The 26,311-nt window shown below is 49.0% G+C and overlaps 1 pseudogene; it reads left to right on the top strand.

The window, feature by feature from the left end:
- Window positions 1–232: 232 nt before the first annotated feature.
- Window positions 233–6,611, top strand: LOC136495513 (tRNA-specific adenosine deaminase TAD3-like; annotated as a pseudogene).
- Window positions 6,612–26,311: the final 19,700 nt, after the last annotated feature.

Here is a 26,311-nt window from a genome sequence, read left to right as displayed (position 1 = left end):
GCCGCCGCTTCATTCTCTGCACTTGCGTTCCGCTGCTCCTTTGTGGTGACGTCGCCTGCACTGCACTGCACTGCGCCGGGTGAGCGAGCGCTCGAGGCCAGGAGGATGCAGATGCAGGTCGCCATCAGCGCGGCGAGTTGGGTGGTCGGCAAGGCCCAAATTAACATATTTTTACTCGTTTTTCTCCGCCACCCAAAGGCCCAACGAGGCCCAGCAGCCCAAAAAAAAGAAAAAAAAAGCTGCACTCGCCCTACGAACGGATGAACCCTAGCGAGCAGGAGGTGGCGGCACGGGCGCACCTGCCGGCACCGCGCAGCAGCAGGGGAGAAGGCGTCGTCGCGGCGGCCAGTGGCGGGCAGGGGCGCTGGGCGCAGGGCGCAGGGCAGCCGCGAGCCGCCACTGCAGCCGGGAGCGTGTCGGCGCCGACGGGGGCTCACCGGCAGCGGCAGGGGCGCTCGGGGCCGCGCGTCGGGCGGACGCAGAGGGCGGCAGCACCAGCGTAGCAGCGACTAGCGAGGCGCGAGTCCGAATTTCCCTCATCATTCTGTAAGTTCAAATTGAGACATTTGTGAATCGCTTAGTCTGAGTTGGAGTTTGTCCCCAAATTACTTAGTCAAATACTCAAATATGTGGTAAACAATTTCAGTTCATGCTCAATTATGTGTTATATATTTCCTATATATTGTGAAATTTCAACTATGCGATACATGTCAAATATTAGCTTTTTGGCCGCAGGATCCGAGCGCCTACTCATCTGACTGTCTGAGCCCTAGTAAATTGCTGTTCCCGTTCTCAAATCCGTTCTCTGGTTCTTCCCGATCTAAACATTCCATGAATGATTAATTGATTAGGTACATTTTTATGGAGTTGCGCGGTAAAGAGGGCTAAGACATTAAAATCCTTTTTTTTTTCTGCTGCTCCTACGCCAATAATACAGCCATTGTCACAGACAAACCTTCTGCACAAGCACAATCAGAAGTAGCAGAAGAAGAGGACCGCACGTAGTGCGGTTGGCAACGACGCCAGGTGCGCGTCCACGCCCGCCTGCGTTCGAGTCTCAGCTCACGCAGGTGCTCACCGGGACTTTGTTCCCATTTTTCAACAGTCTCCGTTTGGATTGGTGCCTCTCACGCGTGATGCTACAATGGGATTGTGACGTACCCGTCGCCTACGAAATCAGGGGATTTCGGTGATCTCAACAAGGACGCGGTCTTTAGATCTGAGTGTAGTTGTAGGTTTGTTTGTACACGGGTGGTGTGAGTTGTGTGCGTGTGTTGTGTAAGCATGCGTGTGTACGAACAGATTCTACAATTGTACCCAGATGAGAGGCAATCAAAAAAAGAAGTAGTAGAAGAAACGCAAGTTGTCAAAGAACCATAAATATTAGAACTGTTTTTGTTATCTATTAGTATTAGATCTTGTGCGAGCGGTATTTTGACCCGGTGCAGATGGTATATATGCTTTGATAGTGGCCCTAGGCTTCAAAATTGATGAGCTCCGCCACTGCTCCCTTCGTCATTCTTTTTTGGCCTGCACTCACTCCATGCCCGTAGTATGTGAGGCTGCGACCCTCGGCTGCTGGTGCTCTCACTTTCCAGCACGTAGCGGTGTCCGGCGTGGCCTGTGTGGCAGAGTTTTAAAGCTCTGTGCTCCATATTAGCAGCGGGTAGGCCACAGGTGTGCAGCCTATCAGGTCAATTTCGTTTTTCTAATTTAATTCAAGTAAATTATGCTTACAAGCCTGAAATCCTGTGATTAGCTATTTTGCAACTGAAATCTGATAAAGCCACTGCCATTGCGTCTTGCAAATTTGCAATAATGTTCCCACAGCAATTAAAGGAATCGCATATTCATCTTGAGATGGGAGGTGAATTAGTCTCCAGCAGTTATATAAAAAAAAATTGCTAGCTTTAGGAAGTAGTTTAGCAATTTCAGTGAGGGGCAGGCAATGGCAGGGAGCTCATTGCTTCCCAGCCTTGTTTCACTATGTATGGGTTAGGCTTAATCCCTCAAGCTTAGTAAGGAAATCAGTTAGTTTTCAACAAAGATGCTCATTCTCAGCAACTATCAAGTTTTGGCATTCAGTTTCGTCACTTTGTGAGTGCAAATGTCTAGAAGTTCAGTATATTTGTGTTTTCAGGCAAGTTCAAAGTATAAGTGGAAGTCATAGCTATCTTTGATTTTCTCTTTGCTTAGCACCAAACATTTGTAATAGCAATAGTTTAATCCTGTTTTCGTATTCCAGACAGTTCTTAGTTCCATTACCATAAAAGGCTGGAGGCTGGTTCAGTAGGGGTATCAAAGAACAAAACCAAACTCTAGCTTGTTAGAAGTATAGTGAAGTAGCTTCCTTGTATTTTGAATCTATATATTAGTCCAAATATCCATCAGTTCAGGCAGTAAATCCCACTCTGTTCTTCAGTCTAGCTGTTTGTTTCCTTGTCAGATAGTTTAATTCTTGGCACTCATTTCCATGCTCACCAAATGAGTTGGGCCAAATTCCCAGGCATCGAAACACACCATAGGACTTTTCAACTCATTGGCCGCCCTGCTACTTTACAACTGCTTTGCTTACCTATCAAATCTTCCCTTGATTTCTTTTTTCCTGACTTCAGCTTCTTCCATTGAGAATCGGTCATCATGGCATGGGAGCTCATTGAGGTCCCGGGCAACCTGAATCCCTCTCTCCAAGACTCTACAGGTATTCCCTTTAATTGCTCTCAAAGTTAGTTTTTTTCCTGCTATTGTGGTTTCATTTTATTAAAAACTGTTTCTTTGCCTTGCCAGTTGATGTGGTGGCTGCCAAGATTGATCCCAAGCTAGCCAATACTCTCATTAGGTAAAGGACCTTTTTTCCCTGTTCTTTTGGTCTGAATTTGAAACATTTTAGTAATACTCTTTACTGCTTAGGGATTTTTTACTTAAATTATCAAGAATTGGGGGCACTATCCGCTTATTTTTATGATATTTTGGCTCAAATAATAGATGGTGGGATGTGCTTTCAGTTGATGAATGGTGTCCAGGAAATGAAACGATATCTCATTTTTTAACTTTAGTAACTCTTATGGGATAGGAACTAGCTGTTGTGTTTCCTGTACTCCATTCATTTTTAGTTCAGTAATCCTGTTTGATCCACTTGGGATGATATTCAATCCCAATGTTTATATTTAGTTCTCTCTGTCAATATGAAATCAATGCTAAGTTTCATGATCTCATGACCCATGTTTGTTATCTGAATGGGGGTGGTTGTATACAGTTGACATGTTGGTCTTTTTTGTCTTTGATTTTTTTTTATGATGCAAACATGCTAATCTCTCTCTTTTGTAAGTTGTGACACATTTTTCTGGGTTCACTGTTTGACCCAAAATCGTCCAATTTGTGTGATAACATTCCAAGTGATGTTTTCTTGGTTTCGCTGCTTTCAGGCAGTTAAGCCAGGTATGCCCTTTGGAGAATCTGAGGCATGTAAAGCGTGTACGTCGACGTACTGAATGTGATGGTATATGCACTTCATATTGTTCTCTTTTTTTCATTTGCCTTTTGAGAGCACTACTCATGCAAGACATGCCATGACTATCTAAATACACATGTTAATACTCATGCCATAGCTGGTGATATGCTCCCCAGCATATCGATGCATAAAAAACAATTGATTTTGCAGTGGAAAATAACCTTGTAACTGATTAAAATTTACTTTCGCATGATTATTAGTAGGCTTTTCACCGGGATGCAGGTTCATTTTTTTAAGGAAGCTGCTGGATGCTTTTTTATTTATTTATACTGTAAATGTTTGCACATGCAAAAGTAATTATTTTATCCTTTTATTCAAAGGTGTCCTCCTCTGCTTTGCCCATCAGAGATACGGAACACTTCAAAGAATAAGGCTAAGAATCGTGACTCTAGATGGAACATAAACTGAGAAACTAACAATAGCAATATTTCAAGTTAGATCTTCCATGTAACAAGTAATCATGCCAGAAACCTTAATCTAAAGTTAGGAAATGCAGAACCACACTGTAGCATGGAAACAAAAATGAGCAGCTCATTGTATTTTTTGTAAGCTAGGCTGGCTATTTAACTTATAATTATGTTGCAGAACTTTATTAACTCTCTAATTCTATGTTATATTATGTTTGGCAGGAAAATCTGAGTTATCAATAATCCTATGTGTTTCTACTGGGTCTGAAAGCATACAGTTTTCTGAAGATCTACAAAAGATAGTGGATGCTTATGTTCGAGTCACGGTCTCCTCGCATTGCACAGGCGAGGGTAAGGCTTGCCAATAACACCCTTCCCCAGACCCTGCACAAAGCGGGAGCTCTCTACACTGGGTACGCCCTTTTTTATACTTATCAGCTGAGTCCTTTCACTGCAAAAGTAATGATGCCATCTTTTGGGAAGCTTTGATTTTGTCATTTTTTTATTTAAAGTGTAGCATGTGATTCTGGCTTGTTGATAAAAATTTCTTAACTTTTTTATATTTACCACTCTAGATGCACCAAAATTTGAATCCTTTGGAATGACTGGTGTTATCTAGCTTCCTTGTGCCCTTGTCATATATTGACGTTTATTATTGGTAAAAGTCTTCAACAGGTTGCCAAGTGTTGTGGTACATCAGAAGAGAAGTGGGAGGAACAGTGCAAACTTTGGCCAACATCTTACCATCCTGCACATGAGTATGGCCTCACTACGTGTCACATTATGCTCTTTTTTTTTTCTCAAACACGCAGGAGAACTGCATGTCATTGCATTATTAAGATGAAAAGAGCTTGTTACAAGTAGTTTCTCATATTACAGTGTGCCTGTTGTTAATACATACATGACCACAGCCTATCCATGTAGCCTCTAGTGACAACAATACAACATGCCCTTAGCTCTGGCAAGGCACCACATGAGTTGAATCGAGGGTGAGCCATTTGGAGATGGCATCATTCCGGTGCTTTCAGATCATCCAGGTGCCTAGAATGACCCCGGAATTAAATCTCTTAGTGCATGACCGTCACATTGCGTCCACCTTCCCTGCTCCACCATTCTGCAAACACCTTGTTGTCTTGTCACATTATGCATTTGCTGTGGTATTTTTACATCATTAATCTTGTCTTCTAAAGATACTTCTGTTTAGTTCACTCAAACATACAAGATTTTCTAGGCCAAACTTGCAAGTAGATAAAGAAAATAATGCTGTAGCTGAAGCCCAAAAGGAACTAATTGCTAGCTATAACGTTTCAGTTACCATCACAGCACTTCTCTGAAGATTTTCGATGCCCAACCAGGGTTGCAGGAAATCTGCCCCATCTGATGTTGAAACACTAGCTATCTAGCGGCATGGCTCCATTCTGATGTGCCGCATAGTTATTCTTTAGGCAGTTGCATTTGTAAAATATTAATGCTCGTTGCTTTGACTTTGGCTGGTAGCGCATAGCTGTAGGGCCTAGAATGTTTGGTGAATGCATAGTACCATGGGTGGGCTTCTGGTTTGTTTTCAAATCTAGGTCATGATTTACAAATGACTAATCATATCTTTTCCTTGAATATTGTTAAAATTTGCTACAGCATGTGATGTGATTACAGTAAGTCAGTAACATACTTTTGCATCAAATTGGCAGGATTGTACATAGTTTTGTTGCCTGTGGATGAAATTTTACTATATTTTATGATAAAAATAGAGTTTGAACATGGAAATTTCATGTATAAATCCTTGGGGGTGGATGAAAAAAAGGACTTGTGAGCAGAAGCCATTGCCATGTGATGGCTGTTTTGCATGGCATCCTCTGAGACATGCTCCCATGGTTGCCATTGAAAATGCTGCTGAGAGGGATAGAGTCTTCAACTTCAATAACCAAGCCAGATTCAAATGGCAATCCAGAGAACTGTTGTGATAATGAACCAGCGAAAAGGCTAAAGACGGATACAAAAGTGAGCTTGTTGCTTCTTATAATTTCTCATTGCAGTTGCTTATTTAGTGTTGCATGAAACTGGCAATAATGCATTCAATTTATTCTGCCTTTTTCTGACAAGGTCAAATTTAAACATCAGGATAATGAGCAATCGGCATCTGAATCATTCTGCGGTGACTTGTCTGAAACCAGCAGACCATATCTCTGCACAGGATTTGATATCTACCATTGTTTGGGAACCATGCACAATGTATGTTCAATCTTCGTCCAGCTGGCACATATTTTCTCCTCTTACTGCTGATCTTACTTAGGTGCTACTTTAATTTGAAGGTGTGCAATGGCACTTGTGCATCATAGATTCAAGCGCGTGTTCTACGCTTTCCCCAATCCTGTTACCGGAGCACTTGGTGGAGTCCACAGGTTGCACGGGGAGAGAAGTCTAAATCATCACTACAATGTATTTAGGGTTTCAGTACCTGAGGCATACACGAATGGTTTGAATTATTGTTCGAAGGAATGCTGATCCAACATCCTGTTCCATTTTATTTGGAGAAAAGGATCCTGATTTGTGCTATGGATGTCATTTTTTGCACAAGGGCTTCAGATTAGGCCTAAACTTGTCCTTTTGTATCATTAAAATTTTACCTATGTTGTATCACTAAAATATGCTCCCGCCATTCTCTTTAATATAATCGGATACTATAGATTTCTTTTCTGGTCCTGGAAATGTGGCACTGACCTGGATGCTAATTTGTGTTTACTGTACATTGAGGTGTTCGCAGATGTTGAATTAGCCGTGCAGTGTATAATAGTCCAAAGGAGTGGTTTAGAAATTTTATTTGTTGTATACAATTTTTGAGCAAGCGTCTCAGCCCAGCCCTTTTCTCTAGAAAATCTGCCAGTGTAAATCTGCAGAATCAAGAATATCAGGCAAGAAAAAACATGAAAAATACCCCACTTCTATAGAAACAGCAGTCCGGCAAACTCCCATCAAAACTCATTTTTGAGTAGTAAAAAATTTTAGTTTGACTAAACATTTATAAAAAGAACGAATGCTTTTGATAGAGCGTCCGTCTGAATGGACCTCGCCGAGCGGATCCTGCCCGCGTCCGTGTCGCTCGCTCAATTTGCGTCGCCCCTGTTCGTGGGACGGACCCCGCCCTCGCCCCCCCCCCCCTCGCACCGCGCACTCACGCCGCACGCGCCGCCCCACGTGCCCCCTCGGACTCGCGCCTCCCATTACGGTCGCGCTCCATCTGCCTACCGCAGACCCTGCCGAGGTCTGTGCCGCTGATGAGCTCCACACCGGCAGCCTCCGCGCCACTCCGTAGCATCGAGCTCCACGCCAACGTCGAGCTCCCCATCGACGAGCCTCCATTTTCGTCCAAGCAACAAGTAGATGCATTGCGTCGATCGAGATGATATTACAATGGTTATACACGTATGTTGCAAGCTTTATTCCCGATGTTTCATCTATTTTTTAGATGTATGTTGCAAGTTTGTTTATCTGGATATTGCATATATTTCACACATATGTTTGCAAGTGTTTTATCTGGATGTTGCGTATGTTTTTTTACAATGGTTTCAAATGTTTTTAGGTGTTTTTAAAGTATTTCAGATGCATTTTTCAAGTGTTTCATCTGCCTTCAGACTTATGTTGCAAGTGTTGTATCTAAATATTTCAAAAGTATATTGTGTGTTGAAACTCCCTCCTCGTCTTCTACTGCCTTGCCTCGTTGTATCCTCCTCTCTGGCTGGGCATCCGCCTCCGCCTCCCTCTCTTATCGATGCTGGTAACCTTCGGGGCAGCATGGGCCCCACGTGGGCACGCGAAATGACACGAAAAATGACCGTAGGTGCAGGTGTCAGTGCTTCGAATCACCAGCTAGTAAATTTTTAGTTTGCACGTTTGACTCGGATGACTGTGTTCGGAGGACACAAGGATTTATACTGATTCGGGCAAAATGTCCCTACGTCCAGTCTGCTGCTGCTCGTGTTACCGGCACTTGGTTTGTAGTAGGGTTACTGAAGCGACCTGATTTCCACGAAGGGAAATCCACAGAGTCAAAGTGTATTATGACCGTTGTAGATCATATTACCCAAATTCCAGTCGAATACCACATCCATACAACGATAATATCAGAGTACATAGAGTGCGGAATTACATAAATTATTACATCGCCGCATTGGCGGAATCAAAAGTAGCATTCATTTAGAATAGCTTGAAGATAAGATCGTCAAACTCGAGCGTAGGAACGAACCCCTCAACCGTCAAACTTCTCGGAGCTATACTCCTCAGCAGAACCTGTGTGCCAAAATTTATCAGTACGATTTGTACTGGCCATTCCCACCCTATGAGCATTGCTTTGTGGAAATTGGATGCAAGTTGGATATAATCAAAAGGAACCTATAAGGCTGGGGTTTCCTATGTTTTAGCGTATCATGTATATAATAATAGTTGGTCAAGTTTTAACACCATTCCCAAACACATTCTATCCCATTCCTGTCCAGAGCCAGATTTTGATCCTGGGATCGATATATCACCATCTCCACACCATCACTATACCGTCGCTCAGTCGACAGGCCAACTCCCTCTCGGCACTGTCTCAAGGCCCGTAGCCCCTGGCTACGACCGACACTCTCTCATGGGGGAGAAGAGAAGGACTCATCTCATTATCTAGTTTAAGCGAAACCCAGAAAATGTACATAGCCGACAAGTCGGCACATGTATCGATCGATCAACCATACACTCTGCAGAGGTTTTACATAACCACAAGATCCGCCTTCCTTGCTGACCGTCGTCAACTGGGCTGATTCTGACCGCTTGCTAGCCTAGGATGATGCCACTCTACCATTCAGCCCTGGTTCACCCCAAGTCTAGTCTGGGGTGGCTGAAACTGTGAGTCATGAGCCGGGTCCACAAGGTCTCCATGAAGTCTCGGAAGGGTGTGGGGGAAATCCTCTACGCCCCGTACCTCCTTACACTATCTGCTATCAACCTAGTAGTAGTGGTAAAATCCTACCAAGTAGTCCAGCCGTCCCGCACCATATAGGGCGAGTGGTACGTAAGGCTTCTCGGTGAATCTGAGTACTAGTAAGTTCTTAGGGATGACCAAGCCAGAATGTCTTCATCAGGGTTTCCATTTACCGTGCCACCACAACACCTCCACCCTAGGCTCCTCCCATCATAGGTTCACACCTAGGACCACCTCATATACCATTTACCCACCACAGGTGTCCATTCCAGGGGTGCCCAGGTAGCACCCCGTGGCAAGACTTGCCCCAGGCTCGTCGTATACTCCAACTTGGTCGACACAACCCTCACCCTCCACACACCCAAGTCACATACGCAGCACTCTCCCCATAGTCCAGATAACACCAGTTTCATTAATGTAGTATAAGCAGTAGTAGAAGTGTAAGCAATGATATATAGCAGTAAGCGTGTGTCTAGCCTAATAGCAGGGTATGCAGGGGTAAGGTTGCGTCAAGGTAAAGGCCATCAAGTAAGCATACTATCATGCAAGTCCTATCATTGTATGATTATAACAGTAAGTAAAGCAATAGCAGTTCTATATTAGCCATGCGTAATAGGTGCTACGAGATTGGGTGGGATGTGGCACCTTTAGTGTAGTCATCTCTGTTCTCCTCACGGTACTCACGATCCTCGTCCGTCTGGTTCTCCTCCGAGTCTGCAACGATCGTATTATAGTCGAGTTAGCGACGTCTATAGAATAGCACAAGAAGCAATGAAAATTCAAAAGAGCCAAATACACTCAAACATGGGTTCATTGCGTAAAGCTCGATTTTAGATGAATTTTGGTCCTAGTTTCGTATTTTTCTGAGGTCGTATGAATTAGTTATGAATTTCTGAAGTTTAAATCATCTCTGGAAATGGAAAAAGGCTGAATTAATCCTAGGCTGACACGTGTCATGCTGTGACTGGTCCACGCGGCATGCTGATGTCAGCATGATGCCATCATCTTAATTCCGAGCTGACAGGTGGGGTCCTACTGACGCCAGCTTGACATCAGCATGACGTCATCAACGTCATCCGTTCCGACAGGTGGGGCCAGGGTCTCTTGGGTCACTGACCTGTGGGTCCGGTCAGAGTCAACATCAAGTCAATGGGTCAGTCAACGGTCAACGGGTCATGGTCACTGATAGGTGGGGCCAGAGCTGCTGACGTCAGCAATTGACGTCATCATGACATCACCCTGGCTGGGTCGTTACTAACAGGTGGGACCCGCGTGACGTTGTCATGATGTTAGCATGACGTCACTTACTGACAAGTGGGTCCGGAGTCTCTGTGTCGCTGACATGTGGGGCCAGGTCAACCGTCAACGTTGACCGATCAACGGTCAACACGGACCGGGTCCGAACTGGGCCGGTTGGGCCTGGGTATGGGCTGGGCTCAGCCCGCCACGTGGCCTCATCACAGAGTGCCACGTCGCCTTTTGGGTTTCGGGTCAGGCTTGAGTCCACGGCTCATGGTCCACGGTGGACGGCATAGTCAAGGCCCATGGACCGCAGACACAGTCTGTGGTGGACCATGTCCACGCTACTGTCCCCTTTGTCTGGTTCATGGTGGACCGAGCGTAGGGCTGCGCTGCCCATCTCACCCCTTTCCTCTGTTCTCCCACGGCGGCTTACACACCGGCGGCGAGCTCACGCTGCGCGCGCCGTGGTGGCCCAGCGAGGCTGCTACGGGGCGCTAGGGTCTTGTAGGTTCAGGGCGTGCTCGCCGAAGGGCCAAAGAGGGGGCTTGAAGCTCCCGGTGGTCGGCGTTGGGCACGGTGGCCATGGCGGTCTTCTACGCTACTCGAGTGGCTAGGCCGAGTGCTCAGAGGCAACGGCAGGGTCTCCACGGCGGCGAGCTCGTGTCGGTTGGCTAGGGAGAGGTCTCAGCAAGGTGCTCACCGCGCTATGCTCGATGAGGCTAGGCGATGCAGCATGTGGTTGACGCAGTGACGATCACGATGGCGCTGGCTCGTGGTACGCTTCGACTTGATCCATGGCGGCGCTCTGAACTCCGGCGTGCTCCCAGTCCTCCTCCCGGCAGTGGCTCTGCCCTCCTTGTTCCTCTCCTCCCCTCGGCCCTCGTGCTGAGTGGTCTGGCGGATACTGCATGGCGGCAGCGTGATTGAGAGGGAGAGGCTAAGGCTCCGGGGTCTTTTTATAGCCGAGCTCCATGCCTCCAATGGCGATCGGCATCGTGCGGCGAGAAGGCGCGCGACACATCCGATGGTGGCGTGAGGTTGCGTGAGCGCGGCGTAAGGGGGAACAAGGGCCATGACCCGGGCGTGACCCCTGGCCCACTCCTGCCAATGCTGTCGGCCCCTGGTCGCACGGGCAGTTGATGTGTGGGCGCGAAGAAGATGAATAGGAAAGCCGACAGGTGGGGCCCGGTGGGCAGTGGGAGCAGCTCAGTGTCGTAACACGCGCGTGGTGCAAGGTTGGGCCAGCATGCTAGGCATGTGCAAGCTCGTGGGCCATGCACGTGGGTGGGAAAAAGGGAAGGGGTTGGCAGGCCAGCTGGGCTGGCTAGCTTGGGCCGAGCTGCTGGCTGTGAGGCCCTCTCTCTTCATCTCTCTTTTTCCTTTCCTTTTGTTCTTTGTTTGTTTGCTTAAGGCATTTGCTCATCAAAGGATTAATTAGCAAGCTTAATAGTTGTTTGGTGATTTTTAATTAGCATAACATAAGGCAAAAGAAGAATCTAACTCACAAGTAGTATTAGTATGCATGCAAGGTTCATTTATTTAGGGAACTTAATCACATGTTTATGCCAAGAGTTATGCCATGTTTATGTGTTGACTTGGGTTGGGGTTAGACCTAATGCATCTCTTAGGTTGGGTTTCTATACATGACACTCATCAACACATGGGAGTTTTTAAGAAAAATTTTGTAGTTGGTATTTTTGGTGTATGGATTTTTGGGTTGTTACAGTTACAAGCAGACGAGAGAGGGAGAAGGTCCCAAGTCTCTAGTGAAAAGAGTGAGTCTGGTTGAGCTCTTTGTCTACTACTGAGTGCCTAAGCCCTTAGTCCCTTAGACATGTTAGATGTGTCTTGGAATAAAATGCCCCCTCCGTGGGGTCCCCTGCTTCCCCTTTTATAGATGAAGGGGAAGATGCATGTTACATCAGGAGAGAGAGAGAGAGAGAGAGAGAGAGGTAGGCTTTCGAGATTGCAACGTCTTCCATCTCCTTTATGCGGGTCCCGCTGGCCCTGTAGATGATGACGGGGACAGCTCCAAGTCGTGGCCCTATTTGTCAATGACACCGTACACGGGCATCGTCAGTTAGTCATGGCGCTCCATCCCGTCCCAGAGGACAGTATGGCTCATTGACATCTTCGCCTAAGGCCATGTGGGGAGTAGGTAGTACAGCATCGGCACGCCCGATGCTATTGGCGATGTGCGTCCTCAGACATGGCCCGTCGTGGCCGCAGGTCACATCAAGACACGCCTACTCCCCTTCTGGCTTCAGAAGTTTGACCCCAGACTCGTACTTTCAGACCCATAGTGGTTGGGGCGGTACAGACCTCTATTAGGTGAGGGGGAGCCCGTGCTCTCATGGGTCGAGCGAGGCGAAGCCCGTGCCCTCGGGGTTGGGCGAGACGGAGCCCGTGCCCTCAGGGTCGAGCGAGACAGAGCCCACGCTCTTGGGATCAAGTGAGGCAGAGTCCGTGCCCTCGAGGTTAGACATGATGAGGCTCTCGCCCGAGGGGTCGGGCGAGATGGAGCCCACTCCCTTGGGGTCGGGTGACCTGGATCCCATATCCTTGAAGTTGGGCGAGACCAAGATACACTCTTGACCATTCGAGGGAGTTAGCGTTTACGGCCATTAGCTTCCTTTTCCGGGTATCCCTGATACTGATACCCGATAGTAGGCCCCAAGCCTGCAGAGGAGTAGGATACTCCTTCGAAGGATTTTTCGGACAAAAGGATTTTGGGGATCTTGATCTCCCTTTGCGGGTCATGGGATGTCTTGAAATGGTCGAGATTCCTTGTGTTCGGAGTCCTTGGGAGCATGTAGGTGCGCGATTTGGGGGATCAGAGTATATCTCTCTTGATTATGATTCCTCTCTAGGATCCAACCGATCCACCATTGTTATGCGACCGCATACTCAGGTCTCCTTGCGAGTCCAACTATCAAGCCCCCGTGCGTAGCAAGGGCTTGGTCGAGGGGTCAGCTCATCCTAAGGTCATCCTCACTCAAGCGTTCTCTTCGATAAAATGGAGGGACCTGAGTTGTGCCATGCTTTCCTCGATGGACAAACTATGGTGCTTGGTGAGCTTTTAACGAGCAAGTTCGAGTGGGGCCCTAGCTTCCCATTCACGTGGGTCCAGCATGGGTCAGCTGGTGACTAACTCCAAATTCCTAACGGTTAGTCTAAATAGTTCTTGGGTCTGTTCGACCAGTCCCGAGCGCTTGTTGCCTTTCTTCGAGAAAAAACCATCGACCATGCTCTGTCAAGACTTGAACGTGGGCTGAGATGCCCATGGTGCTCGTGCGCCCAGGTACTGGCCGCTAGCGGGCCCATCCCATTCCACCCCTCACTCTAAAGGTGCCCCAGAGCAGTTGTGAACCTATTGGTGGGCCAACCTTTGAACTCCTAGGCCATAATGGGCCATAGGAGCATTTTTAGCTCCATATCCCTACTTACCTGCGGTGGTTTTTAGCCCATCGAGGGGGTGAACCGCTATTCGGCACACCCTTCGAGGAGCAGTCGGGGGTGGTGTGTGCCTGATTCCCGGAGAGGCGAAGTGATAGGGCATGCTGGGCGCGTCGATCTAGGCAGACGGTTCGCCTCCTGTCTCACCCCACCTTATAAATAGCGGGCTCCTCCTTCTTGTTTTGGCATGCCAAACTACAATCTTGCCTTCTCACCTTTCTGCCACTGTCATTCGGATCTACTGCCTCAGCTAGTCCGCCGCCAGTGCCCTAGATCTATAGCTTTCAATTCTCCACCATCACCAAAAAGTCCTCGCTCCTCCGTCTTCGCTTTCCATGGAGTCGTGGTACCGCTCTGACATCACCCATGCACGCATGGAAGGCCTCATCAAGCGCGGTCTTCTTCATGGGAGGACTAACATGATGGAGTGGCTAGTTCCTAGCCACGAGGAGGTGTCGATGCTGCCCGACGGCTACATTGTCTCCTTCGTGCCCTTCCACTAGCGCAGGCTCACGATTCCCCCCTCATCCATTCTTTTGGGGGCTACTGCACCACTACTAGGTTGAGCTACAGCATGTCAATCCCAATGGGATCCAGCACATCGTAGCCTTCATCGTGATGTGTGAGGGGTACCTAGGGATTGAGCCGCACTTCGAGTTGTGGAGGTACTTCTTCGCCGTCTCCTGGCATAGGAAGAAGGATAGAGGCGGGGAGATCCCGGTGCCGATGGGATGCGTGGGCATCCACCTCCGGGGGCAGTGGGTGGCCGAGTACATGCCCTACTAGTTGTCTAGAACCAATAAGGGGTGGCACGCACAGTGGTTCTACTTGAAGAACGACCCCACTGCCCCCTTGCCGGACTTCATCGAGCTCTTGATCGAAGAGGCACCGCCAACGTGGTCATGGGGGCCACCCATCAAGGAGAAGAAAATGATGTGCGACATCCTCGAGGCCATCGTGTCACTGAGGAGCCGTGGCCTTCATGGGGCCAACGTCATTGGAGCATATCACGTGAGTAGGGTGGTGCCGCTGATGGCTCGCACCCTCCCATTGTTTGGGATGGTGCCCGTCGTGGAACTTGGTGGGACGGTGCTCGCTCAGGGGCCGCTTCACAATAGCGAGATTGCATAGAGCATCAAGGAAGCGACGGACGAGTCCGATGCCATGTTCCTAATCCTGGTACATCCTGTGATGTGGCCAGAGCCAGGTTTCATTGAGCTACCGACGGATTTGGGCTTTCGAGCCTCTATCACACTGCTGCCAGAGCATGCGTCCGTGAGGGCGGCGAACCGTGCCATATATGAGCGGAAGAAGAAGGAGAAGGACAACAAGGAGAAGAAACGTCGAGCAAAGGAGCGAGCGAAGGTATAGTGGGTGAAGCGGTGCCAAGGCTCGTCGAAGGAGGAAGATGAGGAGGAAAAAGAAGAGGAGGGGGGCGACGGCTCTAGGTCGCCCATCCCATGGGATGATCTGCCCGGTGGGGATGAGGACGCACCTTCACTGTAGGCAGGCCTTCTCGTGGCATCTCCTAGAGCAAGAGGGGGGGACTCACCGCCAGAGATGGTGGGAGCGAGTTACCCCGCTCCATCTGGGCCTTCTATGGTGCCCCCGGAGCCGAGGGGTGCTGGTGGCTCTGCCTCGTCCGAGCCTCCTGAGCAAAGGGAGGGCTCAAAATGGTAGCACGATGAGGAGTCATAGCCGGGGTCGAGCAGGCCAACCCTGAAACATCAGCGCCCAACGACGTAAAGGTAAGCTGAGAGTTTTTTTGTTCTTTTGTTTTTTGACAAATTTTTTGCCGTGAACCAACAGCCAGCATTGGGGGCATGGGACCCTCCTAAAGCTGGCACCAAAGAAGACTCTTGCCCTTCAACGGGTGTGCCAGGACCTGTCTGGCGCTACGCCGGAGGTTGGCGGGAGCGTGGCTGGGTGACCACGGGGTCAACCAGGGCATGCAGCAGAATGCGCATCTAGGGCACCCATGGTAGGCGTGATGTGGCTGGGCGTGGCCACGATGCCACAGGCAAAGATGACACAGACAGAGCCATTGTCTACACTAGCGGGCCGTTGGTGATGGGGCAACCAGGGCTGTTGTTTGGGTAGATGGTGGCACCCGTGGCAGGATGGACGAAGGAGGCTACGCCTGGTGCACCCTCAGTATCATGTTGGCGAGGCTGGCTTCCTCGTCTACGTCGCCTGCCCCTTCTACCACTAGAGGGCCCACTCTAGAGGAGTTGTGGTCATGAGAGGGGTCGGCGCTGCTTGGGGTCAGCATGGATGCATCTTGGCCTCTAGTTTGGGTCGGTGGTGACCCTCACACCTGAGGAGGACCCCTAGATTAGGTGGGCCGACCGTCGAGACCCTGGGGGCGACGCTCTTAACCCTCGATGATGATGTAGAGAAGAGGGAGTGGGGGCGCGTCCACATGGAGGTGGGGGTCATGGTCCATGCCCTGACCACCACGCTAAGTTTGCTAAAAGATGTCATTGCTCTAGTTGGCCAGGTATAGTGCATCAGCATTTCCAACCTTCGTCTTCCATTTTCTTGCCTTTTTACCTCGTACCCTTTTTGCAGGTTCTCAAGGACCGTAGCTAGGAGAAATCTACATTGCTTCACCGCAAGAAGGGCGTTTGGGATTGCCTCATGGTGGAAGAGCATCTATGAACCGTGGGGGAGCTGCTATGTGAGGAACTGGCCACCCAGCTCGCTGTCCGCTCATCAAGAAGTGGTAGAACTTGCCCCCATTTGCTAGGAGTTGGCCGACCTCTGGATCAAGTACATAGAGGCTCATGATGATGCCCATGAAGCTAGGGAGAAGCACATGGGCCTGATCGAGAGTATGCACACAGATGCCATGGAGATCGAGCAGGCTACGGAAGGAGTGCGACGATGCCTAGTAGCGGATCGACCACCTAGAGAGCGAGCTCCGGGGGGAGGAGGGTCTGAAGGCCATGGCAGAGGTGGTGATCACAAGACTCATTGTGGAGGTCAGCCAACGCCAGGAGCAGGCCCAGAACTTGGAGGCCAAGGTGGCCTGGCGACGTGACAAGGCGCAGCAAGCTCAGGGCGGACTGTGGACGGTAAGCCCCTGGTGTTCCTTTGTTGTCCTTCTCTCTAGGATCCATGGTAGGCTTTTTGACATGGCTGGTGCGTGTTTTGGGCAGGTCTTGATCACAGGCTTGGGACAGAGGTGATGAAGAGCCATAACCTAGAGAAGGAGCTCGGCGAGGTGAAGGCCGCCCTCCTAAAGGGGATCGATGAGCACGACGCCCTGTGTGTCATCGTCCAGCTGGTCTATGATGACCTCAAGCTAGCCCTGGTGTGGGAGATGAGCTCGCTCATGGTTCACGCCATTCGGATCATGGATCGAGGTGCACGAGATGGTGAGGGACGCACTCTGCTTCAGCGTTCATCAGTCATTCGTGATCGCTCGTTCTCACTATGAGAACATCGATCTAGAGACGATGAGCCTAGGGCTTCGTGCCTGGTTACTCCGATGATGAGATAGAGGACATCGAGAAGGAGGCATCTCCTCTAGGCGTAGGACTTATCTGCCAACATAGAGGATGAAATCATCCTCCCGAAAAATTAGTTAGTTAGGCCAAATAGTGACCTTGTAATAAATGGACAGATTTTAATTTTTGCTAATGGTTGAACAATCTTTTGGTTAATTGTCCTTTTTTTATAAAAAGGTTAATGTGTTCCGACCCTTTTCGTGGTTAAGGCTATAAAACTTGGGATGTAGGCGAAACTACTCTGATCATGTTGGTGAGCAAAAATGTCGTAGCTGCTGGGGCATAGGTTTCCTGCAGTCCGACCAGTTTTACTAAGGGTTTGTTTCACAGCCCTTAAATTGAGATCTTAACATAAGGAAGGGTCAGGCGCAGAGAATGTCTCTGAGTAGATATACTCTTATCAGCCCTCGAGTGATGCCCGACCCCCTACCGTTGTCGAGGTCGGGTGTCACTAAAGATAGAGGGAATGATAGCAAAACCGATAAGAGAAAACATTTTCGTATTTCAGAAATATCATTCTAAAGCATATGCATAGGCTAGGCGGTGGAGAACTCCTGCCATGTTGTCGGATGATCTGGCAGCTCTGTGGCCTAGAAAGTTTCCCACCATGCACCTACGGACCCCAAAAGCTATTGGGCCGCAAAGTACACCTTCTGCTCGTCGGTCACTCCGAGCAGCCGAAACTTCTGCTCCAGCGTGCGAAGCCAGTGCTCTGCCTCTAGAGGCTCATCCGATGGTGTGAACATGGGCGGGTGAGTCTTGAGGAAGTCCTTGTAAGAGGACTGTCCCTCAAGGCGGCGGGCACCACCCCTGTTCCCACCGTGACCCCCGTGGCCTCCGTGGGCGAGTCCCGCGATAGCCTGCGCCATAATGTCCATGGCACGGGATGTTTCCTGGCGAGCAGCAGTGGACTCTCGGCGAGCAGCCAACAACTCCGCCATTATCTCAGTGGGAGTCATCGGCGGAGGCAGTGGCGGTGGTGGGAAAGGATGAGGAACCAGAGGGGGAACCTCCTGACCTCCCCCGTTGCCACGCTCAAAGGCTCGACCACTGTCACCGTGGCCCTTGTTAGCCGCCCCAGAACTGGTGCTCCCGCATCCAGACCTTAGGTTCATCTGAAAGAGATAGGAACCATCCATTAGAACACCCTTCCGATCAGAACCAAGGGATTAGAGAGATGACAGCACAATTATTAAAGCATTTCTTTAGTTAGTCCTACCAATTTACTAATTCAATTATACATGAAGGGGGATTTTTAGTTCAAGTAAGATGCTATTATCATGATGCATGCTTCGGTCTATACGTTCACTCAAGCCGGAAATATAGCGGCATTCGTAGAATTTTCGGCACACCACACACTCACTTTCCGTATACTAAGCGATTTCTTACGCAACGTAAGTCAGTGTACCTATAGAAAACTAATTAGATAAAACTGGTGCTGCTATCCTAGATATACCATATTGCTAGGGCTTATAATCGCATCCTACTTTTTCGCAAAACTTTTGTTAGTCAAAATTTTAAAGTTTTTGAAAAGAGTGATGAACTTGTAACCATTATTGGCTCTGGTACCAACTGTGGCAGAACCGCCCAAAATAGTGTACTTATGGAGGTGCTCGTCTTCCGTCAGACACTAAGCACCCCGAAAGCAAGCTACAACGAGCGGTGTCCGTCGGGCACACCCCGAGGGAGAACCCGAAAGATCCACATTTTTCCCCAAGGATCCAATAATGAGAACGAGTTACAACACAAGTCCATTTCATACATTAGAGTTTTCTTAAAAAGTACATTATTACAATACCAAATACCAGAGTGCGGTATGAATAAGAATGGAATTTAAAAAGATAACATCTAGCGATACAGGGCGACGATTCCGTCTGAGCCCACCAGAAGGATCCTCCACACAAGGTATTCTTCAAGCATCACCTGCAACAGGAGTAAATAAACCCTGAGTACACAATGTACTCACAAGACTTACTCAAATAGTGGGAATAATTTCTCGACTCCAAGGAATATGCTAGGCTCTATGTTTTGCTGGTTTTCTTTAGCAGAAAGCAATACTAATAGTGGGTCCTTATTTATGTATTATTATTATCAGCCATATTAAGTTATCATCTAGCCAGTCTCTATAAGCACCTGTCTACTTTCAAGCAAGGGTTGAGCAATCAGTTATATTTCTTCTCCTTTTTTTCCACTTTCAGTTCTTACTACGGTGCTAAACCATAGACAAGGCATACCGGATCGCCCGGTGATTCATGAATCAACATGCCCAGCTGGGTGCCCCAAAAACACACGCCCCGCTTGTAGCCCAGGCACAAGCAGGACTAACCCACAACTCTCCTGTCCTGGGTGTCTAGGTCCGCGTCCAAACTTGGACTCTAAGCCCCCACCCCTGAGTCCTGGACTCAGTGTGGCGCAAGGACCTCCACCACCTCCTCTTTCCATCAGTCGGTCCGGAAAGAGCCAGATCTATGACAAGAGAGCAGCAAGCCTTCCCTGCGCCCATACCCAAGTATGCGCTCGGGACAATAATCTGTGACTTGCCTAGAGTCATATGCAATGACCGGTCCTTAATCGACACAGACAGGGAAAAAGTGTAACCAAGCTATGCCCTGTTGGCCGCAGGACACAACCCCTCACACCCACCAGTACCCAATCCATATCCCTGCCCGGTCATCATTTTCCTTTCCAACATTATATCATGAGTGATCTTATTTAATCACCTATTTGCGAGTAACGATAGGTTACTCACGCTACCGATATTCTGAGCATAGCAGCTACTCGACCTGTACTAGTAGGACTCATAGGTAAATATATTTATGCATGTAGTTTCCATAAAATGCCTGTAACTTAAATGCACATCATATATATATTTAGTGATCATTTAAAAATAGGGGTTATGCACCAAGGCTTGCCTTGGGCAGGCATTGGGTCAGCAGGGTCAGCACCAACAGGCTCCTGAACATCCTCCTGTGTGAAGATCTCCTCCTCGTACTCCTCGATCACCTCGTCGTACTCAGGCTCGCCGATGGGTACAAAGTCTATCAGTTCGTGATCTACATGAAATGATGATGCAATGTTTAGTAAGATGACAACAGCAACTCTTAACCTAAAAGTACATCTATTAAACTACTAAGTGAGGTCGACCCACTAAGGCTAAGTTACGTACCACCACCACTAACAAGTATGAACGTGACATACATTCTTATAGCAACTACAGATATTCCTACTCCTAATGCCAATTTATGATATATACAATAAAGCAAGGATAATAACTACACTATTAAGCAACTCGTTCTAAGGCTACCAATTTTACAGCAAGTACATAATGGCCTAGGGAACCTACCGTAAAACTTTCATGCTGATAGCTATCACCGATTGTCCACAAATATTTTGACATAATATTCACTATCTAGCTTTGAATTTATGACCCAATACTTACCACAGCTCACTACAATCCAGCTGTACTAATAGGTAGATAATAAGTTTACGAACCTAACAAAATTAATCTCACTATTTTTGGACAACTACGTAATTTACTACGATTTATCGAAGTTGGATTCATAACTAAAAATAAATAAGCATTTCTATTCTCTGGAAATTAAGAAAACTGAATTCTCCTCCTTGGCCCATTACGCACTAGCTCGGCCCACTCCTCCTTCCAGCCCGCACGTGCCAGCAGACTACAACACAGCCCACGTGGTGGCGTGGCCCAGCCGGCCAATGGCCTGCGACAGGGAAAGGCCCGCGCGCGCAGGCAATTATGCACAAGCACCCCCAAAGTACTACAAAATCACAGCGAGCTCAAGGACACTATTTTCCCAGTCTGAGCTTTTACAGCTGCACCCTCCCTTTTCTCCTCCTTCACCGTGGCGAAGTCCCTAGCCCCAAGGCGCGCACTGGTGCGACAGCGCGGGCACTAGATGGCCACACCGGTGCCACCCGACCTCCCACTACTAAACTAAGAGGCCGATGATTACCTTGGAGACAAAACACAGCGGCTGGAAGTGCTATGGTGGACAGGGGCGTCGTCCTAAATGCCCTCCCCGGCGGTGGCCGTTGACCTACAAAGACGGGCGCATTCCAATAAGCAACAATGAAGGCAAAGCCAGCACAAGAGATAGCGAGCACCAGGGAGTGATCACGGATACCTTCGCGTTGATGGTGCAGACGGAGGTGGTTTGAGCAGAGCTGGCCACGTGCGCACAAGGTGGTGTGGCGGTGCCCGACGGTGGCATGGCTGCACCAGAGACTGCTACACGGTGGCAGGGCTTAAACTAAGGTGAGCATAGTGACACCTGACTGGAGGAGAGGCTAGTAGCATGAGGGATTGGACCGAGATGCTTAGGTGGTGGTTGTAGCCGACGGCGTGGGCACTCCCGGTCTTAAGGACCCGAAGGCGCGGCTTTTCAAAATTGGGGCCTATGGCGGAGCTACAGTCAGCGATGCGGGGTCGGTAGGGCAGCAGGCTACCTAGCGGAGTCAGAAACGTGCTCAATTTGAAACAAGGCACTGCTGCCACGGTGAATCAGAAGGAGTCATCATGACGGGCATGGAGACAGTGGAGGCCGGGGAGGTCATGGCATGGTCTGGCTTGGTATGGCTGTAGTCGTCAACGCAATAAACAAGCATGCGCCACAGAGGGGAACAACGAGATGCGTGGGACGTGCCCTAGATGGCTGTCCACATGATCGCTGCCGTAAGGGGATGAGGCATGGCATGACAACGCAACGGGCAGCGCTAGACAAGGACAGCACAGTGCGAGCGACGTGGAGGTAATGGGGGAAGCAAGCCGTCATCCTTCGCGCAAGCAGCCAAGTGGAGTCAATGGAGCAGAGCCAGGCTTGGCCGCTGGCGACATGCAGCGCATGACCTAGTGCATCTCTGACCAAGGTAGGGCAAGGCACTGGCAGGACTCAGCTGGCGTCTAGGGCGTAGCGCGTCAGCTGGCGAGGTAACCCGCGCACCAGCGACGGCAGCAAGCAGCCAAGGCAGCTGTGCAGGACGTGCGCGTCGCATCCCGGTGGCAAGGAGACGTGGCCTGCGCCTCGGCACGCAGGGCAATCCAGCCAACAACAGGCGAGCAGCAGCAGGACCGTGGCCAGCGGTAGCGGGGTCGTGGCCTTAGTGCGCAGGGCGTGCGTGCATACAGGCATGGCAGTGCGGCGTAGTCAGCTTGGCAGCGGGTGTGGCCCATGCGACAGGGTGCGCTAGCAAGCCAGCAGGGGTGTGGCCTGTCCGACAGCTCTGTGGCTAAGAAAGTTTCCCACCATGCACCTGCGAACCCCAAAAGCTACTGGGCCGCAAAGTACACCTTCTGCTCATCGGTCACTCCGAGCAGCTGAAACTTCTGCTCCAGCGTGTGAAGCCAGTGCTCTGCCTCCAGAGGCTCATCCGATGGCGTGAACATGGGTGGGTGAGTCTTGAGGAAGTCCTAGTAAGAGAACTGTCGCTTAGGGCGGCAGGCACCACCCCCGTTCCCACTGTGACCCCCGTGGCCTCCATAGGCGAGTCCCGCGATAGCCTGCGCCATAATGTCCATGGCATGGGTTGTTTCCTGGTGAGCAGCAGCGGACTCCCGATGAGCAGGCAACAGCTCCGCCATTATCTCAGCGGGAGTCATCGGCGGAGGCGGTGGCAGCGGTGGGAAAGGATGAGGAACCAGAGGTGGAACCTCCTGACCTCCCCCGTTGCCACGCTCAAAGGCTCGACCACTATCACCGTGGCCCTCGTTAACCGCCCCAGAACTGGTGCTCCCGTGTCCAGACCTTAGGTTCATCTGAAAGAGATAGGAACCATCCATTAGAACACCCTTCTGATCAGAACCAAGGGATTAGAGAGATGACAGCACAATTATTAAAGCATTTCTTTAGTTAGTCCTACCAATTTACTAATTCAATTATACGTGAAGGGGGGTTTTTAGTTCAAGTAAGATGCTATTATCATGATGCATGCTTCGGCCTATACGTTCATTCAAGCCAAAAATATAGCGGCATTCATAGAATTTTCGGCACATCGCACACTCACTTTCCGTATACTAAGCGATTTCTTACACAACGTAAGTCAGTGTACCTGCAGAAAACTGATTAGATAAAACCGGTGCCGCTATCCTAGATATACCATATTGCTAGGGCTTATACTTATTTACCTAATATAATCGCATCCTACTTTTTCGCAAAACTTTTGTTGGTCAAATTTTTGAAGTTTTTGAAAAGAGTGATGAACTCGTAACCATTATTGGCTCTGGTACCAACTATGGCAGAACCGCCCGACATAGTGTACTTACGGAGGTGCTCGTCTTCCGCCAGAGACTAAGCACCCCTAAAGCAAGCTACAGCGAGCGGTGTCCGTCGGGCACACCCCGAGGGGGAACCCGAAATATCCACATTTCCCCCAAGGATCCAATAATGAAAACGAGTTACAACACAAGTCCATTTCATACATTAGAGTTTTCTTAAAAAGTACATTATTACAATACCAAATACCAGAGTGCAGAATGAATAACAGCGGAATTTAAAAAGATAACATCTAGCGATACTGGGCGAGGATTCCATCTGAGCCCACCAGAAGGATCCTCCACACAAGGTACTCTTCAAGCATCACCTGCAACAGGGGTAAATAAACCCTAAGTACACAATGTACTCGCAAGACTTACCTGAATAGTGGGAATAATTTCTCGACTCCAAGGAATATGCTAGGCTTTATGGTTTGTTGGTTTTCTTTAGCAGAAAGCAGTACTAATAGTGGGTCCTTATTTATGTATTATTATTATCAGCCATATTAAGTTATCATCTAGCCAGTCTATATATGCACCTGTCTACTTTCAAGCAAGGGTTGAGCAATCAGTTATATTTCTTCTCCTTTTTTCCACTTTCAGTTCTTACTACGGTGCTAAACCGCAGACAAGCCGTACCGGATCGCCCGGCGATTCGTGAATTAATATGCCCAGCTGGGTGCCCTGAAAACACATGCCCTGCTTGTACCCTAGGCACAAGCAGGACTAACCCACCACTCTTCTGTCCTAGGTGTCCAGGTCCCTGTCCAAACTTGAACTCCAAGCTCCCACCCCTGAGTCCCAGACTCAGTGTGGCGCAAGGACCTCCACCACCTCCTCTTCCCATCAGTCGGTCTGGAAAGAGCCGAATCCATGACAAGAGAGCAACAAGCCTTCCCTGCGCCCATACCCAAGTATGCGCTCGGGACAATAATCTGTGACTTGCCTAGAGTCATATGCAATGATCGGTCCTTAATCGACACAGACAGGGAAAAAGTATAATCGAGCTATGCCATGTAGGCCACAGGACACAACCCCTCAACCCAGTAGTACCCAATCCATATCCCTGCTCGGTCACCGTTTTCCTTTCCAACATTTTATCATGAGTGATCATATTTAATCACCTATTTGTGAGTAACGGCAGGTTACTCACACTACCGATATCCTGAGCATAGCAGCTACTCGACCTGTGCTAGTAGGACTCATAGGTAAATATATTTATGCATGTAGTTTCCATAAAATGCCTATAACTTAAATGCACATCATATATATATTCAGTGATCATTTAAAAATAGGGGTTATGCACCGGGGCTTGCCTTGGGCAGGCGCTGGGTCAGCAGGGTCAGCACGAACAGGCTCCTGAACGTCCTCCTGTGCAAAGATCTCCTCCTCATACTCCTCGATTACCTTGTCGTACTCAGGCTCGCCGACGGGTACGAAGTCTACCAGTTCATGATCTACATGAAATGATGATGCAATGTACATCTATTAAACTACTAAGTGAGGTCTACCCACTAAGGCTAAGCTACGTACCACCACCACTAACAAGTATGAACGTGACATACAATCTTATAGCAACTACAGATATTCCTACTCCTAATGCTGATTTATGATATATACAATAAAGCAAGGATAATAACTACGCTATTAAGCAACTCGTTCTAAGGTTACCAATTTTACAGCAAGTACATAATGGCCTACGGAACCTACTGTAAAACTTTCATGCCGATAGCTATCACCGATTGTCCACAAATATTTTGACATAATATTCACTATCTTGCTTTGAATTTATGACCCAACACTTACCACAGCTCACTACAATCCAGCTATACTAACATGTAGATAATAAGTTTACGAACCTAACAAAATTAATCTCACTATTTTTGGACAGCTACGCAATTTACTACGATTTATTGAAGTTGGATTCATTACTAAAAATAAATAAGCATTTCTATTCTCTGGAAATTAAGAAAACTGAATTCTCCTCCTTGGCCCATTACGCGCTGGCTTGGCCCACTCCTCTTTCCCACCCACGTGCACCAGCAGACAACAGCGCGGCCCACACGGTGGCACGGCCCAGCCGGCCAACGGCCTACGACAGGGAAAGGCCCGCACACGCAGGCAATTATGCATGGGCACCCCCGAACTACTACGAAATCACAGTGAGCTCAAGGACACTATTTCCCTAGTTTGAGCTTTTACAGCTGCACCCTCCCTTTTCTCCTCCTTCACTGCGGTGAAGTCCCTGGCCCCAAGGCGCGCACTGGCGCGATGGCACGGGCACTGGACGGCCACGCCGGCGCCACCCGACCTCCCACTACTCAACTAAGAGGCCAATGATTACCTCGGAGACAAAACACGGTGGCTGGAAGTGCTATGGTGGACAGGGGCATCGTCCCGAACTCCTACCCCAACGGTGGCCCTTGACCTACAAAGGCGGGCGCATTCTAGTAAGCAACAACGAAGGCAAAGCCAGCACAAGAGCTAGCGAGCACCAGGGAGTGCTCACGGATACCTTTGCGTTGACGGTGCAGATGGAGGTGGTCTAAGCAGAGCTAGCCACGTGCGCATGAGGTGGTGCAGCGGTGCCCGATGGTGGCACGGCTGTGCCAGAGACTACTACACGGTGGTAGGGCTTCAACTAAGGTGAGCACGGTGACACCCAACTAGAGGAGAGGCTAGTAGCATGAGGGATTGGACCGAGATGCTTAGGTGGCGGTGGTAGCCGACAGCGCGGGCACTCCTGGTCTTAATGACCCGAAGGCGCGGCTTTTCAAAATTGGGGCCTATGGTGGAGCTACAGACGATGATGTGGGGTCGGTAGGGTAGCAGGCTACCTAGCGAAGTCGGAAACTTGCTCAATTTGAAATGAGGCACTGCTACCACGGCGAACCAGAAGGAGTTGTCACGACGGGCATGGAGACAGTGGAGGCAGGGGAGGTCATGGTGCGGTCTGGC

The sequence above is a fragment of the Miscanthus floridulus genome, chromosome 12 (genome assembly GCF_019320115.1).
Source record: "Miscanthus floridulus cultivar M001 chromosome 12, ASM1932011v1, whole genome shotgun sequence".
NCBI classification, from domain to species: Eukaryota; Viridiplantae; Streptophyta; class Magnoliopsida; order Poales; family Poaceae; genus Miscanthus; species Miscanthus floridulus.
Note: the sequence above shows the minus strand (reverse complement) of the source record. Positions and strands in the feature narration are given on the sequence as shown.